The 8,874-nt window shown below is 43.7% G+C and overlaps 1 pseudogene; it reads left to right on the top strand.

Moving 5' to 3' along the window:
• LOC125506798 lies at window positions 1–4,018 on the top strand (annotated as a pseudogene).
• The last annotated feature ends 4,856 nt before the right edge of the window (window positions 4,019–8,874 follow it).

Raw genomic sequence — 8,874 nt, 5'->3', positions numbered from 1 at the left:
ATGGCCACCAACATCCAGCGAGGAACCGCCGCGGCAGCCGAAACCCACCACCTCCCCGCCATGGACACAGCTACCCCACTGACAGATACAGGCTATTTAAAGTGCTGCTACAAGCGCAGCACAGTACCAGAGCCAATTCCTAGCATAGCCATGGAGCCACCCTTGTCTTCCAAAATGTTTGCCTCTCTCACCATAATACTGATGATGGCTACCTCCGTCGCCCTTGTCTCGGCCGCCTCGCTTGAAAAACAAGCAGGAGCACTCCTTGCCTGGAAAGCCACCCTCAGCAACCATAGCCAAGTCTCCCTGGAATCATGGGGAAACATGTCGTCAGCGCCTTGTAGTTGGCGTGGAATCCGGTGCGCTGCACTGACAACACGACGACAGCGGCATCGGGGCCGGCCGGTGATCACCGGTGTCTCTCTACGGGGATTGAAGCTAAGAGGGTCGCTGGAGTCCATGGACTTCTCGGCCTTGAGTACCTTGGCGACCCTCGACCTCTCGCACAACCAGCTCTCTGGGAGCATTCCTTCAAGCATAGAGCATCTTAGAGAGCTCCATGCTCTACTTCTGCACGGCAATCAGATAAGAGGCTCGATTCCACCTGCTTTAGCAAACCTCACAAAACTAACAACCCTGCGTCTTTCCAACAATGAGCTTGTTGGGTCAGTTCCTCGAGAAATTGGGAGTTTAGGGATGCTGAAAGAGCTCAATATTAGTGTAAACCAACTTGAAGATTATATTCCAACTAGTATAGGAAATTTAACACAACTAACAACGCTTCATCTTCATAGTAATAAATTCATCGGATCCATTCCTCGGGAAATAAGAAATTTGGTAAACCTGGAGGATTTGATACTCGGATTGAACAAACTTACAGGATCCATACCAGTATACTTGGGAAATTTGACTAAATTCACGACTTTGCTTCTCTGGGGTAACGACTTGTCTGGCCACATTCCTCAAGAACTAGGTCATTTGATAAACTTAGAGAACTTGTCGCTTTCTTACAACAAACTAACAGGCCAAATTCCTCCAGAACTAGGTCGTTTGATAAACTTAAAGAAATTGGGGCTTGGTGAAAACAAACTAACAGGTCCCTTCCCAAACAATCTATGGAATTTAACCAAACTCACTATATTATACTTTGGTAATAACCAACTTTCTGGCCACATCCCACCAGAGCTAGGTCGTATGATAAACTTAGAGATCTTGTTTCTTGGTGAAAACACATTAACAGGTCCCCTTCCAAACAATCTATGTAACTTGACCAAACTCACTATATTAGAGCTTTTTAGTAACCAACTTTCTGGACACATCCCTCGAGAGATAGGTCGTTTGATGAACTTAGAGATATTGAGCCTTAGTTACAACACATTAACAGGTCCCATCCCAAATAGCATAGGGAATTTGACTAAGGTCACTGTCATAGATTTAATGTTCAACCAACTTTCTGGACACATTCCTCCAGAAATTGGCAGGTTAACGAGATTGGCTAGGTTCCAAGCTTCCATTAACAATCTCTCTGGTGACTTGCCATCGGGTATTTGTGGGAGAGGCCAGCTGCAGTATTTCACCGTCAGTGGCAACAACTTGGTTGGTCCCTTTCCTACAAGCTTGCTAAGCTGCAGAAGCCTAGTGAGAGTTCGCCTTGAGGGAAATCAGCTGGAAGGAGATATTTCTGAGATGGGAGTTCACCCGAATCTTGTATATATTGATATCAGTTCAAATAGACTATTTGGTCAACTTTCTGATGGTTGGGGTGAGTGCCGCAACCTTACTATGTTGCGTGCCTCAAACAACAATATCACTGGATTCATACCACAAAGCATAGGGCAATTATCACGGTTGCAGATACTTGATGTTTCCTCAAATAAACTTGAAGGACAAATCCCACCAGAAATTGATGGTCTATCGGCATTGTTCAATCTGAGCCTTGGTAATAACTTGCTTCAAGGAGGTATACCGCAGGAAATTGGAACATTAAAAGAATTGGAGTATCTGGATTTATCATCAAACAACTTGAGTGGGTCGATACACGGGTCCATTGAGCATTGAAGTTGAGCCATAATCACCTCAACGGCAGCATTCCTATCGAACTAGGGATGTTGGTAAACCTACAAGATTTGTTTGATCTAAGTGACAATTCATTTGAAGGCAAGATACCGAGTCAGCTAGGCAGCCTAAGCATGCTCGAGAACTTGAATCTTTCAAACAATGCATTGAACGGCAGCATTCCATCATCATTTCAGAGCCTAATCAGCCTCTTATCCATGGATGTGTCATACAACAAACTGGAAGGGCCGGTTCCACGAAGTGTGTTCTTTGAAGATGCTCCAACTGAATGGTTTTTGCACAATAATCAACTCTGTGGTGTAGTTAAAGGTTTGCCCTCTTGTGAAATTACTCAAAGTCATGGACAACATAAGAATTACAAAGTTGTTTTACTAGCTATAATTCCTGCTGCAATAACTCTTGTGCTCATCACCACAGTAGTAACACTATTGAGATATAAAAGGAAGAAATATAGCGCAGAAAGTGGTAATGACTTGGAGCAGACAAAGTTGTTCACCATCTGGAACTTTGATGGACAAGATCTGTCCAAGAAAATTGTTGACTCCATGGAGAATTTCGGTGATAGTCACTGCATTGGAACTGGAGGTAGTGGGTCAGTGTATAGAGCTGAGTTACCTAGTGGTGAAATATTTGCGGTGAAGAAGATCCATCTGATGGAAGATGATGAGTCATTTGATCATGAAATAGATGCATTGATTCATATTCGGCATCGAAACATTGTGAAGTTATTTGGCTACTGTTCTACACCTCAGGGAAGATTTCTGGTGTACGAATACATGGACAGAGGAAGCTTAGCAGAATCTTTAAAGAACAAGGAAAGTATAGCTGAATTGGATTGGATAAGAAGGTTAAATATAATCAATGATGTTTCTCATGCTTTATCTTACATGCATCATGATTGCTTTGCACCGATAGTCCACAGAGACATATCAAGCAGCAACATTTTGCATGATCTGGAATTCAGAGCATGCATCTCTGATTTTGGTATAGCCAAAATACTATCTGCGGATGATTCAAACTGCACAAGGCTTGCTGGGACAAAAGGGTATCTTGCCCCAGGTAAAATGAACTCTATTTCTGTTAGATCTGTGTGTTGTTATGCTTTCTTTCTCGTCCGATCAAATATGAAATTTGTATGTTTATTCTGCTAAGGGTGCCAAGCAGTAGCGAATAACATACTAATTTGTACAAATATCCTTTTTTTTTTGTTTAATCAGTTATTCTATCATAGTTTTGTTTATCAACTACACTTTGTTTGTCTCTACTCTCTAGTCTGTACAATCTACATTGCCAACAGTGATTGAGCCGATATGTTTAGCAGTTGGGTAATAATAGACCATTGTTGTCTGGTCCTCTAGATTCAGTTTCTTGAAGTGTCTGAGAAATCTAACCCTTCAATATTGGTGTGGCAGAGCTTGCATACTCAACAAGGGTGACAGAGAAATGCGACATCTATAGTTTTGGAGTGCTCACGCTCGAGTTGTTCATGGGACACCATCCAGGTGATTTTCTTTCATCCATGGCCGATAAGAGTACATCACTCAAGGATTTGTTGGACATCCGGATCCCACTCCCTGCAGCTGAGGTCCGAAGCAAAGTATTCAAAGTGATCGCGTTTGCTGTTCGGTGCATAGAACCCAATCCATCACGCCGTCCAACAATGCAGCAAGCAATCAAGGTGTTCACTGCAGCTGGAGGACCTGATAATCATGTTGATCATCTGCATACTGGCATTGTTATCCCTGCCTGCTGGTCGTGAATGTTCTTAGCAAATTGATGTTTTATGCGTCGATTAGACACTGTTTGTAATAAATCTTCGGTACGACAGTTTATTGCATCATTAGCTTCGCGCCACGTACTATTTATGTTGGTTGTAAGCGATGGAGAATAACCAGCTAGTAGCTACCTTTAAATTTTTGCATAGCAGGGCCCCTGCTATGTCTTCAAGGCAATACTAATATTTCATTTTCATCCTTTGTTGGAGGATGTAGGAGCCCATTCAACTGGTAATTTCATATGCCCGAGTTATATTGGCGTGCTGATTTCTTTTAGATCCTTTAGTATGTTGCCGTTTAAAACTGTTACAAATATTTAGCCTTCAACTGGTACAGGGCAGGGGATAGAAATGGTATAAAGCAGTAGCCATCAGAATGCTTCTGCAAGGCATATAGTAGTTCTCAACAAAGGAAAGCTACTTGTAACAGGACAAAATGTGGATCACTGTTTTTTTCTTCTGAAAAGAGGCAAATTAAGCAGCCCCCAAGCCCCCTTCTACTACTTCTATTTTTGAAAAAAGCAGTACGGTCGCACACACACTCGTACGAACGCACTCATCCTTAATTGATTGGCCTGCAGGTTCTGAACAATTTATAGAAAAGCACTCTGCTGCCAGTTGACTAGTTAGGCATAGTATATTGCATTATCCATCGGAAGTGATCTCAGCTTGGTAAATTGTGGTTGTGTAGCTCACCTCTCATCCTTAACTGATTTTCCTGGTAACTTGATGGTGTTAGAAATGGTGGAGGATGCTTTGTTTCCTGTTGATGTTACATGGTATCTGAGAATGATTACCTTTTTTATATGTAACAGGAAGGAGAAATCCAAACTCCAGGATAAGGAAACAAGTCTGAGAAAGCAGATGCCAAGGGCAGCAAAGCTGAGCAGAAGGCCAAGAAAAAAGCAGGTCCAGGAAGAGATATCACGCCTCTCAGCTGAATTAGAGGCGAACCATGCTGCGGAGCTTGCTTCTTTCGGAAAAAAGCCGACGTTTGAGGGGCTTTCCTTAATTCATACTATACTTCCTCCGTTCATATTTTCAATATGGACTATATACTGATTGAAATGAGTGAACAAATACACTAAAACTTGTCTATATACATCCGATTTAGAAAAATGTTATGGAGTAAAACATCTTATATTTGTGAACGGAGGGAGTACTAACTAATTTTATTAGTATATCCAAAGAGCCTGCAGATTTATTTATGGCTTGGTTGATATGTGATTCAGATGCAGTACTAGCAAATTGTGACATACATTTTCAATTGTAAAAGACCATTCGATTCACTTACCTCGGTTCATATGGCCAACTACATGCATGTTTGTTATACTCCTGTCCTGTCTAATTAGTCATATTTCGAGAACAAAAATATAGACATTTTGGAGAATGAAAAAGGCAAAGCTGGTCAGTCTATTTGATTGAGCTGCTACGTACAGTACATGAGATGAGAGAGACCATCCACTCTACGGGGAAGCCCATATGTCACACCACACACGGATCACACAATCCATATTCTTCTTCCTACACTTGCTCACTGAGAAGAATGTATATGCATAAAATGTGGCTGAAGTGTGTATGCACACACAGTAAAAAATCTGTATATGCAGGAACAACCTAAACACAGTAAAAACACAACATTACTAGGTGTTGCAGGAACCAACAGGAAAACAAATTTACTAGGTTGGCACAAGTGTGTATGCATGCACAGTAATTTTTTTGTTATTGGCCACAATCTAAACACAGCATTCTATTAATCTGTCTCTGCATCTTGTACTCCAGAAGGTGGCAACAATCTAAACACCAATGTCTTGTACACCGGAAGGTGGCAACAATCTAAACACCGATGGACAAGTTCTCCGAGAAACATTGATGTGATTTTTCAGGCACGCGGAAGCTGATGATAGCATGCAGATCATGGTAAAAAGTAAAAATACAAATGACCTAGGAAGCAGTGGCATCTTGGATGCATTTCAATCACTGGTCTGAGATCTCAAGGAATCAAAAAACATTATGCCTTCTATCTATAAAGAGCTTAACTCAGCACATCACACACGACGATAACAATGGCAGCAAGTATAAACATCAGCTTTTAAACCTCGATCTATGAAATTCATGCATTCATGTCGAAACAAAGTATGTAGAATCCAAATAAGGAGCAGGCTGAAGTATGTAGGCATGGAACATATAGGTATCTTACACTTACAGTACCACCCAAAAGACGACTCCACGCACAAAAGGATAATATAAGTCAAATCTCTCCCCTTTCTAGATCAAACACACACAGGGAAACCCACCAACGAAGTTAATCAACAATGGCCAGCTTATGTCTCGGTCCCGTCGAGTGGCTGCTGGGCTTAAGCCTGAAGGTGAGAGAACCTGAGGACACTCCGATCTAGCAGAAGTAGGCAGCAGCTCATCATACCACAAAACTAGATACTGAGAAGTAGAGTCTGTTGCGTCAAACCGGTGGGACAGGAGGCCGCCTAGAGTCCGCAGGAAGCACTAAAACTCTCATCGAGAAGAGCCAGAATATCACTGTGGCGAGCGTCGCGGCGAATACTCTGACCAATAGAAACCACAGCCAGGTTCCGGATATCCTGCATCTGTCTCTGCATCTGCTCAAGGATAGCCGTCTGGCGATCAATCTGTCTCTGCAGCATGGGAGGAACGTCATAGATATGACCAGCCAAGCCTCCTGCCTCTGCGAAATGACCACCCGACCCTCCTGGCTCTGCGTCATGAGCTCCCTGCTGGCCAGATCTGAACTCATCAGGAACTGGGGGTGGCGCCATATGTTGGCCAGGATCTGTGTCAGCTTCCCCATTAGTGGTGTCCCCAAGAGCTTGCTCCTGTATGCTCGGGATAAGTGTTTGGTCCAACTCTACATGCTCATCATCATCAAATCCAGCTTCCATCTGGGCTGGAAGTGACCTGGTCCCGAGCCTCCTCTTGTCATCGGGCTTCAGAGCCTTGTACGACTTGTCATGCTGATTTCCCCTATTCTTGATCCTCCTCTTGTCATCGGGCCTCAGAGCTTTGTATGGCTTGAGGTGCTGATCGAAAGGCCTTTTCATGCCATCCTCAAGCCACCCTTTCTTGTCAAACAAGCGAATGAGATACGGGGCGTAGGGCAGCCGACGTCTGATTGTCAGAATGGTGTCCTGCATCTCTCCGATCATCAAATCTACTATGTCTACAGGCTGTGCTGACCTCAACAAGTGCAGAAGCCAAATCTCAACTGTAGTTAGGGACTCACAGCCTCCAACTCTAGGACGGATCGACATCCTCACAACTGTGTTTACAACAGCTGTTTCATGGTTCAACTGATTTTGATCCTTCCAAAACTCCATCATGGCATCAGGATTGATGTAAAGGTGGCGAATGTCTTCTACAGGTGGCAAGTGAACTTCATCATTGTTTCCATTGGGGTATGCCAAGGTGTGCACTCGGGCACCACCGCAAGACAGGCCAAGACACCCGGAGAAATCATCCCTGGACAACTCACGCTGTTGGTTCCCAAACATGAACTTGATCCTCGATCGATCTGGGTGAATCCATAGTGTGGCGTAGAACTGACGAATGTGCGAGTCAGCCCAGCTGAGGTCCTGCCTCTCTAACAGCTTGTCAAGCCCCGGAGTAGCTGCAAAGTATCCACGAACATCAACATCTGCGCCAACACTCTGGTTGACTGACGGCCAGTCGATCCACCTCATATCGCTGGCCTGTGACTTGAGAGCAAGGTACAGGTCCTTGTGCACAACTGTCCAGAACCGGCTGCTTGTCAAGCGACGATCATGTCTCTGAGGTGGGAACCACTCTGTCTCCGCGACAAGCCTGAGCTTCTTCATCTTCTTCAGATTGTATTTGGAGTAGTCCACGTCAGCCCGCAGACTCAGGAGAGTTGAGCGCGGACGAGAGGTGGTGGCTGAAAAGGCAATTGCGTGGCTACGTGGGCTATTCGGATGCTACGTGGGCTAGTGATCCTTCAGATCACCGTTCACTTTCTGCTTACCGTGTTTTTCTTGGTGGTTCTCTCATTGCCTGGAAGACGAAGAAACAGATTGCAGTTTCCCGTTCGAGTGCCGAGGCTGAGTTGCGAGCAATGGCTCTTTTGACGGCAGAGGTGACTTGGTTACGGTGGTTACTTTAGGATTTTGGTGTTTCTGTCACTACACCGACTCTGCTCTTATCTGACAGTACAGGTGCTATTAGCATTGCGCGCGATCCTGTGAAGCATGAGCTCACCAAGCATATTGGTGTTGATGCTTTCTATGTGCGCGCTAGTGTGCAGGATCAGGTTATTGTTCTTCAGTATGTGCCTTCCGAGTTACAGTTGGCGGATTTCCTAACGAAGGCCCAGACTAGAGCACAACATGGCTTTTATCTCTCCAAACTCAGTGTTGTTCATCCACCATGAGTTTGAGGGGGGGTGTTAGAGTTATAATATAAGTCATGTACCCTTTTGTATTTATCCCGTTGTATAAGGGGTTTTCTGCATATGTTACACGCCTGTACATGTATATATATCGGCCTATGGCCTCATGGGAATACAAGTTGCATATTCCTAACACTAACCATCTTCTGGCGAATGATAAATAGTGAACTCTGTGAAATTTCATGTGGTTGGATCAATTCACCACTGTATTGGCCCTGCAAGACATGATGGAATTCGATGTGGTTGGATCAATGCATTTGTTAATTTATTTTGGCATACAAGCAACAGAGAGCATGTATTCGAGGATAAATAGTTATGTTTAAAAATTCAGTTTGTTGAGTTGGTCGATCATTATTTCTTGTTTTCAAATGTGATAATTCTTTCAGGCACTTGAATTTGAGCTCTCAGAGGCAAAATGTCTTGCACAACAGAAATCAACTGAGGCATCAATTCTTTTTGCCAAGTTTCAAGAGGCACAGGTTCTTTTTGCGAAGTTTCAAGAGGCACATGCAACTATAGCTGATGCAGACTCTACAGTGAAGGCACTTGAATTTGAGCTCGCAGAGGCAAAATGTCTTGCACTACA

This window comes from Triticum urartu, chromosome 5, assembly GCF_003073215.2.
Source record: "Triticum urartu cultivar G1812 chromosome 5, Tu2.1, whole genome shotgun sequence".
In the NCBI taxonomy this organism is placed as follows: domain Eukaryota; kingdom Viridiplantae; phylum Streptophyta; class Magnoliopsida; order Poales; family Poaceae; genus Triticum; species Triticum urartu.
Note: the sequence above shows the minus strand (reverse complement) of the source record. Positions and strands in the feature narration are given on the sequence as shown.